General features: G+C 47.5%; 1 protein-coding gene across 1 annotated transcript in view; it reads left to right on the top strand.

The window, feature by feature from the left end:
- Window positions 1–218: 218 nt before the first annotated feature.
- Window positions 219–17,686, top strand: part of OSMR (oncostatin M receptor) — a 204,052-nt gene continuing 186,584 nt past the window's right edge. Inside the window, exons 1-2 of the mRNA XM_033932579.1 lie at window positions 219–360; window positions 725–846. The gene's annotated coding sequence lies outside the window, so the exon portion shown is untranslated. The remainder of the gene's footprint in view (window positions 361–724; window positions 847–17,686) is intronic.

Raw genomic sequence — 17,686 nt, 5'->3', positions numbered from 1 at the left:
GAAGTCCCCGCGCTTCTCTCCAATTCCCGACCGCGCGCTCTGGGGAGAGTCTTTTCAGACAGCGCCCTGGGGTGCGGTGTCTCTCCTCGCTACGCCTCCGCAACGTTTGACTTTCGCCAGCAAATTCCCAAAATTGCAGCTCTTGAGCAGGAAGAAATCCACTAGGGCTGCTACTGCTCCTCGCTCCCACTGCCTCTTATTTCTCTTGGCTGAAGGCGCGAGCTAACGAGTCCCTCCGTGACTCAGTGCCAGTTCCAGGAACTACAGCCGCCCCCTCGGCACTGGAATGCAACCCGGGAAAAAGGAGGCCTATCCAAAAGGAGGAGAGAAGGAGGGAAGCGCTTCCCTGGAATGGACATGGTGAGTACAGGGACAGAAGGGAAGGCCGCCATCTTTCAGCGCCTCGTGGGGGCCAAGGGTGCCCCCCCCTCCCCCCCTGAGTGGATGGGGTACTGGAGAGGGGCTCGCGATACGAGGGGATGGCGCGTGCAGGGGCTGCCGGAGACCTTCAGTTGTTTCTTCCTTACTGCTTTCCCAAACTTTTCTTGAGAAATATTCCCGGCTGCGACTGGGCTTTTCCCCCCCTTCCTGAGAAGTCGGTGGGAGTGAGCGCCTGCTGGAGCAGCTGCGGGGAGGAAGTTTGCATTCCGCGCTCCCGGGGGTGAAGGGGAGCAGGGGTGGTTTTATGCAGTGTCTGGTATTTTCTTCTCTTACTGCTTCGCAGGCAAACGTAAATTATTCTAATGTGTGAGAAATGTTGACGGAGAACGGGATGAACGGAAGGATTTCCCGGAATGTGTAAGACTGGTCGTAGTACGGTGGCAAGCCTTCCTTCAAGTGATTTAGGTAAGTTGGCACCGGGGCAGTTGTCTAATGTTCACTCCTTATACATTGCGATCCCACCATGCCTTCCCTCTAAAATATGCTGTCTCCTGGCCTCGTCTGACAAACGACAGCTGGTTAGGGAAAGAGGGACCATCCTTAATTTGTGGTACCTGCAGCCTTCAAGGAGCCTAATGACAGAGCAGACTGGTGGTCCTTTGGGTGCAGGGAGGCAAAAGATCATTGCTGCAGGAAGCCTCTAGAAGAGGTGAAGGGAGAGCTTCAGATGGTAGAGAAAGTGCATGCAGCTATCTTAGGGGGAAGAAGGAGCAAGGTATAGGTTGGGGCCAGTAGCAGAAGGTTCTTGACTATCCCTTTTGAAACTTTTTATTTTTAATAAATCTTTATTAATTTTTTAATATTAACAGTGCAATACACAGGTATAAGAACATATAACAAGTCAAGAAAAGCACATTCAACTTACAGATATTCAAAATCAATCATTTTATCCCACCCACTCATTGATTAATCACTACGTATATACTCTTTCAATATCTACACTTATTTAAAATAATACAATAACATAATCCCACCCCCCTCCCTTCTTCCCACCCTGGATGTGCAAGGAGATGGCACAGAATTAAAGACAAAAAAGTAATATAAGATGCTAACGGGGCCCCAAACCAGTTTAAATACGTTACTATGCCCCAGCATTTCAGCATTCATTTTTTCATACCTATAACTAGAGCATAGGTTCACCCACCAAAAAAGGAAAATTCAGGCGATCGTAATTTTTCCAATTTTGAGTTATCATCTGCATGGCTATCCCATTGTCCCCTGCCTACCAATGCTCAAAATGAAAAGGATATAACGCCCACTACCACATCAAAAATGACTAAAACAAAACAAATAAATAGTGAGATTCTGTGCAAACACTATATAATTTCAGAAGACCTCAGTGGGGCTATTATACTATATTTATATCAGCACATAAGAATAGCCTTATTGGTTCAGAAGAAAAGTCTATCAAGCCCAGTAGCCCGTTCTCACGGTGGCCAATCCAGGTCCTTAGTACCTGGCCAAAACCCAACATTCCATGCTACTGATCCAGGGCAAACAGTGGCTTCCCCCATGTCTTTCTCAGTAACAGACTACGGACTTTTTCTCCAGGAAATTGTCCAAACTTTTCTTAAAATCAGCTGCGCTATCTGCTCTTACCACAACCTCTGGCAATGCGTTCCAGAGCTTAACTATTCTCTGAGTGACAAAATATTTCCTCCTATTGGTTTTAAAAGTATTTCTCTGTAACTTCATCCAGTGTCCCCTAGTCTTTGTAATTTTTGATGGAGTGAAAAATCGATCCACTTGTACCTGTTCTACTCCACTCAGGATTTTGTAGACTTCAATCATATTTTCTCTCAGCTGTCTTTTTTTTCCCAAGCTGAAGAGCCCTAACCATCTTAGTCTTTCCTCATAGAGAGGAGTTCCATCCCCTTTATCATCTTGGTCGCTTTTCTTTAAACCTTTTCTAGTGCCGCTGTATTTTTTATGAGCTAAGGAGAGAGAGACACTGCAGAGTTCTCACAAAATCAATCATCAGTCAAAAAACTCCCAAATATATTCCAATTTTCATCAAAAAATATATTAATGCAAAAAAAAAAAAAAAAAAAGCCTTAAATTTCCAATAAAAGACAGCACTTACAGTATCTTAAAGACAATCCCTATGGGAACTTTTCTTTCACAGAAAGCTTCATCAGGGAAATTCTTTTTTTTTTTTTATTTTTTTTTATTTATTATCAATTAATTGCAGACAAAGAATTAACTTTGAGAAGAAAATTAGAAAAAATTCCATCAATATCATTGAAACACAAACTTTTTACAAACTTAATATATAGTCCACAACTGGGAGAACAAAGTAAGTAAATAATCCCTTCCAGGAAAAAGGGGGAACAAATACAAATGTTTAAAGAATAGAGCAGTTAACCTCGGCTAATATTAACAGACATGAATAAACCTGTACTTCCTAAGGAGCATCGAAAATCCCTTTCCCTTCTAAGAAAAAACGCAACTGTTCTGGGTCAAAGAAAATATACTTATTTCCTTAAAAGAACTATGGTGGAAAAGAAAGAAGAGGAAGAACAAGCACAGTTAGAAATATCTGAGCTACTGGAATCATCTGAAATTGAAATTCTGGGTCGCGCTACTTTGATAGTATCTTTTGTCTTTCTCCAAGATAAGGACATGATTTTGAAATTATACTTTAATTTGAAACAGATTTTCTATCTGGGTGAAAAAATTTATATTTTTCCTGATGTCTCACGATGGACTCAGATCCGAAGGAAGGAATTTATTCAATATAGATCTAAGGTTATTTCTTTGGGAGCTTCCTTTCAGTTGAGGTTTCCCTGTAAATGTCTTATTAATTACCAACAAAATAAGTATATTTTCATCAGGGAAATTCTATCTAAAGCAGTGGTTCCCAACCCTGTCCTGGAGGAACACCAGGCCAATTGGGTTTTCAGGCTAGCCCTAATGAATATGCATGAAGCAAATTTGCATGCCTATCACTTCCATTATATGCAAATCTCTCTCATGCATATTCATTAGGGCTAGCCTGAAAACCCGATTGGCCTGGGGTTCCTCCAGGACAGGGTTGGGAATCACGGATCTAAAGTATAAGATGTCGATGTGAATTTTTAAACTGTTTACTAGCACACAATTTTCACATGCTCATCTTGAAAAAAGTATGAAAATTGTGTGCTAGTAAGCAGGTTAAAACACATGTCTACATCTTATCCTTTGGGCAGCATTCCCCTTATGAAGCTTTCTATGAAACGGAGGTCCCCATTTTGTTTTGCCCAGCCTATCAATAGCCATGCAGAGGAAGGTCTTGTTTTACAAACTGAGGCCCAGATTCTCAAAAGTTTAATGCCATCGCTAAACTGTTTTCCGATGGTTTAGCTTATAAGCATTATAGTGGCGGATTATCAAAACGGCTTATCTCTGTTTTTAGCAAGGTTTCTAGCAGTCTCTGACACTGACATGCAAATAGGCTCTTCAACATTAAAATGAGCACTCCGGTGGATTCTTTAAAATAGCCGAGCCATTCTCCAAAAGTGGCGTCAGCTTTTGGCGACAAAAATTAGTGACTGGTCCATGGGTGCCGGTACAGTGAAAACACTGTTTAAAACTCCGGCATGGCAGTGACAGAGACTGCTAGAAAAGCCATTTTGAGAAGTGACCCCCCTGCTGCCAAGCGAACCCCCCACCTCCAGCAGTGGGAGAGATGCCCATTCTCTCCTGCTACATCACAACACCCCCCTCCCCCGCTTCCAACCCCTCACCCCCATAACTTTAATTAGATAGCTGACCAGAGGGATGCCTACTCCCTCTGGCCAGCCGGCCCACATCTTCTAAAATGGGCCTTTCCCTGTCCGGTGCATCCTGGGGATCTGATTGGCCTCCTATGGGGCATCCTGGCCAATCGGAGCCTTAGGCCCCTTCCTGGTGCTTCCAGGGAGGGGCCTGAGGCTCTGATTGACCCAAGTTTTTTAAGGCCCTTCCTAAGGGAGTGGCCTTAGACGACCTGGGCCAATTAGAGCCCCAGGATGCACTAAGGAGGGGAAGGGCCATTTTGGAAGAGACAGGCCCTCTGACTGGAGGGAATAGGCATCCCTCCGGTCAGCCATTTAATTAAAGGTATGGGGTGAGGTGTCAGAGGCAGGGGGGGGGGTGTTGTGATACAGTGGGAGAGAATGGGCATCTCTCCCATTGCAGGGGGAAGGTAGAATGTAAAGAATGCCGATTGGGGGGAGAAGGGTGAAAGGATTAGATGCCGGGAATGGGAGAGGCAGAGAGAGCGCAGCAAGGTGGCGCTCCCTCAAGAGTGCCGCATGTGGCCACTGCCTCAGTTGGCCTCATTATAGGGCTGCCCCTGGCCTTCACCTAGTGTGGGTGTGTGTCTCATTCTCATCCTTCACCCAGTCTGTCTTTCTCATATTTCTCCACAGCCTTCACACAGTCTGCCTGTCTGTAAACCTACAAAATAAATGATTATAGCGATCTAAATAGTAATAGCAGTCTGAAATGTTGTTACTGGTGCGAGCCTATAATCTACCAATAGAAGTGGTAGCAACAAAACAGTGACAGAATTTTTGAGCTTAAAGAAACTCTGTACTGTATTTTCTGTTTCTATAAGAACATGTATAGTCAGTTTGTTCTGTTTATTGTCACAAGTTTCATCTTGTCTGAGCATTCCTGATTGATTACCTTACAGCCCATTCAGTCTCAGGCTTTTTAAAGATACTCTACTTTCTTTGATTAAATTATTTTGGTATCTGCCACTTTTACTAGGAATTTCCATGTACAGTGGTGCCTCGCATAATGGACGCCTCGCACAGCGAACGCTGCGCACAACGAACTTTATGTCTTGATCCGTACAACGAACTTCGTTTCACACAACGAAGTCGCCCGAGCTGCATCCTTCCGCGCAGGCACTGCGCTTAACTGCCCTCTCTCCGCCTGGTTCCCTCTTGCCCCCCCGACTCCCCGACACGATCGGGGCAAAAAGGAGCCCAAGCCCTCTTGCCCCGCCGATTCCCCAACTCCCCACACAATATCGGGCCAGGAGGGAGCCCAAGTCCTCCTGGCCACGGCGACCCCCTAACCCCACCCTGCACTACATTACGGGCAGGAGGGATCCCAGGCCCTCCTGCCCTCGACGCAAACCCCCCCTCCCCCCAACGACCGCCCCCCCCCCAGAACCTCCGGCCGCCCCCCCAGCCGTCCCGCGACCCCCCTGGCCGACCCCCACGCCACCCCCAACCCCCTTCCCCGTACCTTTCTGTAGTTGGCCGGACAGACGGGAGCCAAACCCGCCTGTCCGGCAGGCAGCCAACGACGGAATGAGGCCGAATTGGCCCATCCGTCCCAAAGCTCCGCCTACTGGTGGGGCCTAAGGCGCCTGGGCCAATCAGAATAGGCCCGGGAGCCTTAGGTCCCTCCTGGGGGCGGGGCCTGAGGCACATGGGCCCAACCCGACCATGTGCCTCAGGCCCTGCCCCCAGGAGGGACCTAAGGCTCCCGGGCCTATTCTGATTGGCCCAGGCGCCTTAGGCCCCACCAGTAGGCGGAGCTTTGGGACGGATGGGCCAATCCGGCCTCATTCCGTCGATGGCTGCCTGCCGGACAGGCGGGTTTGGCTCCCGTCTGTCCGGCCAACTACAGAAAGGTACGGGGAAGGGGGTTGGGGGTGTCGTGGGGGTCGGCCAGGGGGGTCGCGGGTCGGCTGGGGGGGCGGTCGGAGGTTCTTGGGGGGGGGGGCGGTCGTTGGGGGGAAGGGGGGTTTGCGTCGAGGGCAGGAGGGCCTGGGATCCCTCCTGCCCGTAATGTAGTGCAGGGTGGGGTTAGGGGGTCGCCGTGGCCAGGAGGACTTGGGCTCCCTCCTGGCCCGATATTGTCGGGGAGTTGGGGAATCGGCGGGGCAAGAGGGCTTGGGCTCCCTTTTGCCCCGATCGTGTCGGGGAGTCGGGGGGGCAAGAGGGCTTGAGCTCCCTCTTGCCCCGATCGTGTCGGGGAGTCGGGGGGGCAAGAGGGCTTGAGCTCCCTCTTGCCCCGATCGTGTCGGGGGTGCCAGGGACCACACGGAGTCACCCACCGTACCACCCGATTCAGGTAAGCGCAGGTATCGGTGGGTGGCTTATTTGCGGGGGGGTGCCTTATTTTACATTTTTTTCTAAAAAGGGGGGGCTGTCTTATTTGATGGCCCTGCCTTATCATCGGGGAAACACGGTAGAAAAAAAAAAAATGAACAGTTAAGTCCCAGTTTTTGCCGCTGAGACTCTGCCCTCTCACTGTAAAATTAGACTCTACTTAGTCTGTCTTTAAATTTAAAAAATGTGTGTTGTTTTAAAAAACAATTATGTTTTTAGATGTATCTAAATAAAAATAATAACCAAAAATTTATCTTTTTTTATGTCATCTTAGCATATTTTATGCTACAGAACGAATTATTTTTTTTAACATGTATTGTTATGGGAAAACGCGTTTCACATAACGAACTTTTCGCATAACAAACTTGCTCCTGGAACGAATTAAGTTCGTTGTGTGAGGCACCACTGTATCTACCATACTTTCTGTGAAGAAATTTATTTTTCTCATGTTATTTCTCAATATATCCTTGTGATACGAAAGGAAATCATTGAACCAGGTGTTAAGCCTCAACTGAAAAATGCTTCCCTTGTGTGTATTTATACTTCTGTGGTATTTTGAAAGTCTTTAAAAGTGGTATAATGAAGCAAAGGGAACTGCTTGAAAACACTTCTCTGCACGTCTGTCCATATCTTTATAGAGATATTTCCTCTAGAACTGTGTGCACAATATACCTTAAGAGGTGAGCAGAAATTGATAACTAATGTAAAATCCAAACCAAGGCATAATTCCCGACTCTTAAGCCTGTGACTGATTTTGGCCACAGTATTCTGCACTAGATGAAGATGAGTTATTTTCTTAAAGCCCAGTTAGTTACAGTAATCCTAGTTGGGATAATACTACTGGCTAAAATGTTGTTCTTATATAAAAAAAAATGAAAAGTGGTGTCAGCAATGGTTAATGAAACATGTCTGCTAGCTCCCAAGCGTCAGTTTCAGTCCGAGATACTGCTCAGATTATGTGCCATCTGGATGTAATTGATTTCCTACAAATTGGGGGTTTCCCTGTGTTGGAATATCCCTTTTATTCATCCAGACTAATTCCGATTTGTCTGGGTTGTGTTTTCAATTTAATCCCACTTATTTAATTACTTGCAGCTGAAAGACAAAAGCGCAAGGTCTTAAAGGCTGTTGTCAGTGATGTCTGAAAAGGTATAAAATTTGTGAATATCATCTGCACAAGTTTTTCTTAAGGGGCAAGCCAGTGAGACACTGGCTTAAGTGCTCAAGCTTTAGAGCACCAAAAACCTGCCTTTCTGACTGATTACTTCATAGTGCCTGGAGCGTGTCATTTTTCTGCAGTTTTTTCATATTTTAAACATGAAAACAGACACTGTTTCTTTGAGAAATGGAGGATGTGCATGTACTCTTGTTTAAAACTTGTTGCAGTGCTGTGAAGAACTGCACAGTAGCAAGAATGAAGGAACAAGCTCATACCATGGCGCAAAGGAGTAACTGAAGTGGGGAGAGGCAGTGACTGAAAGGGAGCTGATGCTGGCAAATGCTGAGGGGAGGGTGGGAGAAGGGAGAGGAAGAAGAGTATTGTGTGGTAGGGAAGAAGAAACTAGGATGTGCAGGGGAAGGTGGAGAGGGAGCAGCATAAGGATAAATAGTGGCGTAAGGAGGAAGAAATAACAGGGCCTATGAATATTGGAGAAAGAAGTAGACAAGTGAGAGCTGGGGAAAGGGAGAAAAAGGCAGGAGAGCTGGTAATAGTGATGTGGGAAAACAGGGACTTGGATTTAAGTGGAGATTCTGAGGTTTTAATAGGAGGCCAGAAGTAGAGAATGACACGGGGAGCGATCCCCGCAGCGAACCGCTGCGTGGCTGCGGTTTGGCTGCGGGTTATGGTGACCTCATTAGCAAATCGCCGCAGACGCGGGGACAAATCCTTTCACCGCACGCAAAAACGGTGAATAGATTTGTCCCCGCAGGCCAATGTCCCCCCTTCTAGGAACCGCTATTTACCTGTGTTTCACCTGCACGTTGCCGCATTGACTCCGCCCCCCAATATACTGGCTCCTCATTTGTCAGATCAACCCTTCCTGCCAATAGAACCCGCCCCCCCCCCGACGATCGCCGGCAGGAAGGTGCTCAGCCCTTCATGCCGACAGAACCAGCCCTCCCCAACGATCGCGGCAGGAGGGTACCCATCCCCTCCTGCCTACCCCAACCCCCCCCAACGGCCCTCCCGACGATCGCAGCAGGAGGATATCCAACCCCTCCTGCCAGCTCCCCAACAGCCCCCCTATGATCACTGGTAGGAGGGTGCCCAACCCCTCCTGCCGGCCCCCCCAACGGCCCCCTATATCGCCAATAGGAGGGTGCCCAACCCCTCCTGCCGGACCCTCCCCCAACAAACCCCGCCATCCCGAAACACCACCCTTAGTCTTACTTTCCAAGTTGGACCGGACAGCTCCTCGCTCGTCTGGCCAGCAGGCCTGCCTCCGTCCAAATGAGGCGGGCCCGCCCCTCCCCTCCCCTGCCTAACCCACAGGATCCTAGGGCCTGATTGGCCCAAGCACCTAAGGCCCCTCCTATAGCGGGAGTGGCTTTAGGTGCCTAGACCAATCAGGCCCTAGGATCCTGTGGGTTGGGCAGGGTAGGGGCGGGCCCGCCTCATTTGGACGGAGGCAAGCCTGCTGGCCATACGTGTGCGGAGCCGTCCGGTCCAACTTGGAAAGTAAGACTAAGGGGGTTCCGGGGTGGGAGGGTTCGTTGGGGGGGGGGTCCAGCAGGAGGGGTTGGGTACCCTCCTGCCGGCGATCTTAGGGGAGGCCATTGGGAGGACCGGCAGGAGGGGTTGGGTACCCTTCTGCTGCGATTGTCGGGAGGGCCGTTGGGGGGGTCTACAGGAGGGGTTGGGTGCCCTCCTGCCGTGATCGCTGGGGGGAGGGGAGACTTGCAGCCGTAGCCGCGGTCACTATGCTAATCACGATTAGCATAGTGACCGCGATTAGGTACACGATTTGGTACACGATTAGGTACACGATTTGCCGCGATTAGGTACAGCGGCCGCGTCTACTTACCATGTAGGCTAACATTGTAAGCATTAAAAGTACATGTCGTGTTTGTTTTTGTATAGTTATTAACTAATATTTAACTAAGTTTTAAAGTTTTAAAGAATGTTTCCTTTATACGTAAATAAAGAAAAGTATTTAAAATCGTACCCGTTTGAGGCTTTTATATATGCAGCGGTGACGGTGACGGGGCGGTGAATGGGGTTGCAGTGGCGGTGACAGGGCGGTGAATGGGGTGGCAGTGGCGGTGACGGGGCGGTGAAGGGAATGGCGGTGACGGGGCGGTGCAGAGGATGGTGAGACGGGGACGGGGCGGTGACGGGGACCAATTTTTTCACCGTGTCATTCTCTAGCCAGAAGAAGGCACTCTTAAGACTGGCTGGGTATTGGAAGTGTCAGCGAAGACTCGAATTGGGTGGGACATGAGTGAAGACTCATGGATTAGTTGGAGTGAAAGAGTGGGGACTAAGACATAGAGCATTATATTACGGTACATTTATAGATCGCAAAACCTTCCAGATCGATGCGGTTTACATAAGCGAGAAACTGTACAAAACAGAATTTGTGACTTAATCATTAATTTCCCCCAAATCTTACAAATGAAGATGTTTTCAATAGTTTTCGGAAGTGCAGATAGGAGCCTGAGGAAGCAAACAAGGTATGTAACTTGGAGTCCTGACTGGCTGCTTGGAATGCAATCGTTCGATGTAAAAATCTCTTCTATAGACAGCCATGCACTGAAGGAAATACAAACATCGAGGTAATCCGCAGTGGACGTTCTACTTTAAAGAGCGCAAATTGATCCAGAAAATAACTGGGAGCTTGACCGTGTAAGGCTTTATAACATAAAGTCCCAGATTTAAATAATACCCTGGCCTCAAAAGGCAACTGATGCAGCTCTCTATAATAGGGAGTAACGTGATCTGACTTTCTCAAATTAAAGATCAGATGTACAGCTACGTTTTGAATCTTGTGTAATCTATCTAGATTTGAACATAGACCTGCAAGATAACCAAGGCACATGAGTAGGGCTGTGAGACTGAATGCAAGAAGATAAAAGGGTAAAAGGTCGGGAGGTAGTTGACAGGGACAGAAGGCTATGGAGAGGGTGAGAGGTATTAGGTCTTTGAAGGAGGTGAAAGAGGGTAGAAATAGGGTAGGTAGAAAGAGGGCATAGAAGCCTGGATATGAGGGAAGATGTAAGAAAGGGACTGGAAGCATACTGTAGAGCAGGGGTGCCCAATATGTTGATCGCGATCGACCGGTAGATCGGGAAGGCAATGCAAATCGATCGTGGAGCCCATCCCGGGCTCCGTGATACTTGTGTTGCTGTCCCAATCTACTGGTGATCAGCCTTCCCCTCCCCGACGTCCCCCACAACCATCCCTCCAGAAGCGTTGGACTGACCAGCATTCCACTCCCCAATCCCTGTCTGGCTGGCCCAAAACTCCTCTCCAACGTCAGAATTAATGTCGGGGAGCGGAATGCTGGTCAGTGCGCTGCTTCTACAGGGAGAGCTTGGGGCGGCGGAGGCTTGGGGACCTGTTCCCCGATGGTGGTGGCGGCAAACCTAGTGGCTTTAGGGCCTGTTCCCCGATGGTAGCGGCAAACCTAGTGGCTTGGGGGTGGGCAGGGAAAAAGAAAGAAAGGGGGCAGGCAGGGAGATAGAAAGAAGGGGGGGGCAAGGAGACAAAGAAAGAAGGGAGTCAGAAAGAAAGGGGGCATGGAGAGAGAGAGAAAGAAAGGGAGACAGAAAGAAAGAAAGAAAAATTTAGGGGAGAGAATTAGGTCTGGAGGAGAGTAAGCATACAGGAGGCTGAAAGAAGGGAAGAAATATTGGATGCACAGTCAGAAGAAGAAAGTGCAACCAGAGACTCATGAAATCACCAGTCGACAATAGTAGGAAAAATGATTTTATTTTCAATTTAATGATCAAAATGTGTTCATTTTGAGAATTTATATCTGCTGTCTATATTTTGCACTATGGCTCCCTTTTACTAAACCGCAATAGCGGTTTATAGCGCAGGGAGCCTATGAGCGTCGAGAGCAGCGCAGGGCATTCAGTGCAACTCCCTGCGCTAAAAACTGCTATCTCGGTTTAGTAAAATGTGAGGGGGCATATTTGTCTATTTTTGTATAGTTGTTACTGAGGTGACATTGCATAGAGTCATCTGCCTTGACCTCTTTCAAAAACCCCCAGAATATAAATGATAATTAACATTTTCTCTGCATACACTGTTCTTTGTGTTTTAAAATTTTTTTTATTGTTGGTAGATCGTTGACTTGGTCATTTTAAAAGTAGCTCGCAAGCCCAAAAAGTGTATGCACCCCTGCTGTAGAGTGAGTGAGTGAGCAAAAAAAAAAAGGAACTAGGGATGATGAAAGGCAGAGAATAGAAAGGGAGAACCAGAAAATGGGTAAAAGACATGAATAGAGGAGCAACCTAATAATTTAGCAGTGGGCTGAGAACCAGGAAAACCAGGTTCAAAACCCCTATTAATACATGTGTTCTTGGGCAAGTCTTCTAACCCTCCATTGCCTTGGGTACAAAATTAGATTGTGAATCCTCTGGGGACAGGAGCTGTACCTTAATATATCTTGTTACTTAGGGCTCCTTTTATCAAGGTGCGCTATGGGGGTTAGCGTGTCGGACATTTCATCACGCGCTAACCCCTGTGGCACGCCCAAAAACTAACACCTCATCAATGGAGGCGTTAGCGACTAGCGCGGCAGGCGGTTGAATTTGCGGTATTCCACGCGTTAACTGTCTACAGCAGCTTGATAAAAGGAGCCCTTAGTATTGAAGAAGGCAAAAACTTAAAAAAACAACAACCCCAAAACCCAAACTGTGGAAGGAATTAAGCAGAGATGGTGAATGAGGATTGAGGAAATAAAGAGTAGTACCAGTAAGTGGAAAGGGTTAAGTAGGTAGAAAGGTGAAAAGAGAGACGGGAGGAGAAGAATGAAGAGTGAAATCTTGATTTCAAATAGATAAAAAGGCAGATGAGAGAAATGAAGAAAATGAAACAGAAGAACCACTGTCAGAGAGATGTAGGGGAGGAAAGGAAAAAGGGAGAGTGAAGAAACAGAAAATGGAAAAGGACTTAAGAAAGCCAACAAGAGGAAGTGGTAAAGAAAGACCAGAACCTACTCTATTAGAAAAATAAAATGATCAGACAGCAAAGCTACCAAAAAATGTTTTCATTTTTTGGAGAGCTGTGAAAATGTGTGCATGTCTTTGTTTTTTGTTCAGTAGGAGGAATACACTACTGTTTCTTTGTTTTTTTTTTTAATACTTTATTCATTTCATATCTTAAATCAAGTACAATCAATACAAATATCAATTTCACTTTCAAATACACTTGACATCTTATAAACAACCCTTATAAAATATAATACTATTTCTTCAGTGTTCCACTACTACTACTATTTATCATTTCTATAGCACTGGAAGGCCTATGCAATGCTGTTCACATAGGGGCTCATAATCAAAACAAAAATATGCCTAAAAGACAGGTCGCCCAAGTGACGATAATCGAAATGGGTTTTTAGATGAATCCAGAGGCTTTTTAGGCCTCTGAATCCCGCTGTATGCCCAGAGCAGAAAGGAGCGTTTTTGAAGGAATGGTGAGAGCGGGATATGGGCCGACTTATACTTAGTCTTACTGCAGGGATAATTGAAAGTTTTACGAGGCTACCTGGACGGAACTTATATGTTATGACTTAGATCAGGGGTGCCCAATAGGTCGATCGCGATCGACCGGTAGCTCGCCAAGGCAAAGTGAGTCGATCATCCAGGACTCCCTTTGCCTTGGTGATCTATCGGGCCGATCAATCTTCCTCTCCCCGACGTCAATTCTGCCGTCGGAGAGGAAGTTCGGGCCAGCCAATCGCTGCCTGGCTGGGCGGAACTTCCTCTCTGACGGCAGAATTGACGTTGGGGAGAGGAAGATTGATCGGCCCGAAGCAGAGAGAGCATGGGGCGGCGTCGGCGTCTGCTTCGGGGCGTGTTTGTGGCCATTGGTGGCGTTTGGGTCCTGTTCCCCAATGGCAGCGGCAGTGGCAGTGGCTTGGGGAAGGGCAGGGAGAAAGAAAGAAAGGGGCGCAGGCAGGGAGACAGAAGGAAAGAAGAGAAACAGGAAAAAAATAAAGGGGGCATGATGAGAGAAAGAAAGAAAGGTCAGGGAGAGAGGAAGAAAAAGTTGGTGGAGGGAATGAGGTTTGGAGGAGAGGAAGCATACAGGCTGAAAGAAAGATTGGATGCACAGTCAGAAGAAGAAAGTGCAACCAGAGATTCATGAATTCACCAGACAAGGTAGGAAAAATTATTTTATTTTAAATTTAGTGATCAAAATGTGTCTGAATTTATATCTGCTGTCTAAATTTTACAATATGGTCCCCTTTTACTAAACCGCAATAGTGAATTTTAGCGCAGGGAGCCTATGAACGTCGAGAGCAGCGCTGGACATTCAGCGCAGCTCCCTGCGCTAAAAAATGCTATTGTGGTTTGGTAAAAAGGGAGGGAGTGGGTATTTGTCTATTTTTGTATGGTTGTTACTGAGGTGACAGTGCATAGAGTCATCTGCTTTGACCTCTTTGAAAAAACCCCGGAATAGGAATGATAATTAACAATTCTATGCGTACAGTGTGCGTTGTGTTTTTTTTTTTATTTTATTGTTGGTAGATCATTTTGACTTGGTCATTTTAAAAGTAGCTCGCGAGTCAAAAAAGTGTGGGCACCCCTGACTTAGATGATGTAAAACCAGGTCTAAGGGCCAGATTCTGTATAGAACACCCAGTCTCAAAAGCCGCCTAAGCGGCTTTAAGATTCGCACATGGGTGACCTGTATAGAATCACCTAACACAACAATTCTCTAACTGGTGTCTATCATAAGTGCTGGTTAGAGAATCGGGTTGCTCCTGAGCAAGGGAATCTCCCTGCCGTGATCAGTTTAGCCTCCGCAGCAGGGAACCCGTTCCCCCGCGAAGACTATTATAAAAAACAAAATGACAGAACATATCAGTGCTGTGGAGTCGGAGTCGAGGAATCGGAGACAATTTTGGGTACCTGGAGTTGGAGTCAATAAAAAGTATCAACTCCGTCTCCTGATAAATTTAAATTATAATAAAAAAAAAATACAGCAAATTCAAATGTCCCATTTCACAAACAATAGTCATAATTAACACATTGTTTGCGGGCATTTTTCGCCGATCTATGCCGAAAAGCAGGCAAATTTTAAAAATGTTGCACAGGAAATTACATTTCGCATAAAATAGCTGTAACTTCTGAACCATTGCTTATTTTTAAATAAACTTTCAGTTTCTTTTCTTATATTAAATTCTTTATTATAATTTGAACACATTTTTAAATTATTTTGTTATAAACAATTACAACATTCAAGATTAATTTAAAAGTTTTTAAAAGCTACTCTTTTATACTGAAGAAATTTAAGGAAAGACAACTGAATTTACCGCTATGTTATTTACGATGTTGATCTCCCAACCCTAATTCCACAAAATGTCAGGTATCTCTTCACTTCCTCATGTCTAACTATAGATAATGCATAATTTTTAATTTGCCGAATAGCCGTGTTTACACGTTTGCCGCACCCCAGCGCTAATTTGTAGAAACCGAGTTTTGTTGGCTCCCGCTCTCTAGTGATAGTATGCGAAAAACATGTTTACTCGTTTCCCGCTAACAATGTGTTAAGTACTTCTCTAGTGCAAGAATAAAGGGCCAGATTCACTAACCTGCCCGATCGGGCCCAATACAGGCAGGTCCGACGAATTCTCGAAGCCCCAATAAGCAGATGAGGGTGATCGGAGGAACGCCCCCATCTGCCTGCACGGATCGCTGTTGTGCGATCCGTGCGCATGTGCAGACCATCTGTAGATGGTCAGTGAATGTCCGTTTGAGCCGGGACCGTATTTTAAAAAATTTAATTTTTTTTTCTTTGTTTTTAGCTCTGTGAACCCATGATTTTAACCCATTTTAAACCCACGGATTAAAACCACGGGCTTGCAGGCCGGGGAAGGGCAGGAGAGATTCAGGGGAAGATCGGGGCAGAGCAGGGTGGCATTCGGGGGGAAGATTGGGGCAGAGCAGGGCGGCAATCAGGGGGAAGATCGGGGTAGAGCAGGGTAGCATTCAGGGGGAAGATCGGGGTAGAACAGGGCGGCATTCAGGGAGAAGCAGGCAGGACAGATTGCAGGGCAGAGAACAGGGCTTCCTGTCGGAAAGACGTTTTCGACTGGTCCCCAGCAGTCGCTTTTTCAGTTGATCGGTCAGCCCAGTCGGATCGGATTGATTGTGTTGTGAATCGCTGCCTTCCCTACTTTTGAATGTCCCTTCCCTCATTTGCATGCGCAGATCGGAGGATGGTCAGCAGAGAGGTAAGTGAATTAGGCTGGAGGGGTTGCAAACCGATCAATACACGATCGGTTTGCTTTGTGAATCTAGTCCAAAGCCCAGTGCATAGTTGTATTTCTACTAGTGTGAAGTTCAGTGTTGAAAGACTATTTTCAGCTCTAAAAATAATCAAGTCAGATTTAAAAGCTCCTATGAAAGAGGATCTGGCAGAACCAATTCTGTTTCTTAGAACAAAACTACATTGAGTTAGTTTTGGATTGCATTTAACAGCTATTCTACTCTACAACTATATTCCAAGTTTAATATATAAACTGTTTTAGGTTTTCCAGCTTTTGTTTTTGTTCATGTAGTTAAGCTTTGTTTTTGTTTTAAAACTACCAAAGAACATGGTTCATATTTTTAAACTGGTAACGTTCCTGTTCCTGATTTTTATGCATGCTATGCTACTACTTTATAGCCACTTGATAAAAACAATAAACATTATTGTTTTCATTTATTTGTCTTTTGTTTAAATTGGCCAATAGAGTAGAGCATCAGCTTCCTAACTAGTAGGTCTGTGGTTAAATGGCATGTATGTTGCCTTCGTTCAATCAACGTGGCAAATACATTAGCATATTAAATACAGAGGAGTCGGAATCATGGATACCAGAAACTGAGGAGTTGGAGTCAAAGGATTTATCTACTGACTCCACAGCCCTGGATCATATACATGAGCATGGATTACCGTATTTTCGCGGATATAACGCGCGCGTTATACGCGATTTTACCTACCGCGCATACCCCTCGCGCGTTATATGCCTGAGCGCGGTATAGAAAAGTTTTTAAACATAGTTCCCACCCCGCCCGACGCCCGATTCACCCCCCCCAGCAGGACCGCTCGCACCCCCACCCCGAACGACCGCTCGCACGCGCTCCCACCCGCACCCGCATCCACGATCGGAGCAAGAGGGAGCCCAAGCCCTCTTGCCCGGCCGACTCCCCGACGTCCGATACATCCCCCCCCCCCGAAGGACCGCCGACTTCCCGACAATATCGGGCCAGGAGGGAGCCCAAACCCTCCTGGCCACGGCGACCCCCTACCCCCACCCCGCACTACATTACGGGCAGGAGGGATCCCAGGCCCTCCTGCCCTCGACGCAAACCCCCTCCCTCCAACGACCGCCCCCCCCCAAGAACCTCCGACCGCCCCCCCAGCCGACCCGCGACCCCTCTGGCCGACCCCCACGACCCCCCCACCCCCCTTCCCCGTACCTTTGGAAGTTGGCCGGACAGACGGGAGCCAAACCCGCCTGTCCGGCAGGCAGCCAACGAAGGAATGAGGCCGGATTGGCCCATCCGTCCTAAAGCTCCGCCTACTGGTGGGGCCTAAGGCGCGTGGGCCAATCAGAATAGGCCCTGGAGCCTTAGGTCCCACCTGGGGGCGCGGCCTGAGACACATGGTCGGGTTTGGCCCATGTGCCTCAGGCCGCGCCCCCAGGTGGGACCTAAGGCTCCAGGGCCTATTTTGATCGGCCCACGCGCCTTAGGCCCCACCAGTAGGCGGAGCTTTAGGACGGATGGGCCAATCCGGCCTCATTCCTTCGTTGGCTGCCTGCCGGACAGGCGGGTTTGGCTCCCGTCTGTCCGGCCAACTTCCAAAGGTACGGGGAAGGGGGGGGGGGGGGTCGTGGGGGTCGGCCAGGGGGGTCGCGGGTCGGCTGGGGGACGGGCGGAGGTTCTTGGGGGGGGGCGGTCGTTGGGGGGGGGGGGGGGTTTGCGTCGAGGGC

The sequence above is a fragment of the Geotrypetes seraphini genome, chromosome 1 (genome assembly GCF_902459505.1).
Source record: "Geotrypetes seraphini chromosome 1, aGeoSer1.1, whole genome shotgun sequence".
Taxonomy (NCBI): domain Eukaryota; kingdom Metazoa; phylum Chordata; class Amphibia; order Gymnophiona; family Dermophiidae; genus Geotrypetes; species Geotrypetes seraphini.
This window is presented reverse-complemented; position numbering and strand designations above follow the sequence as displayed.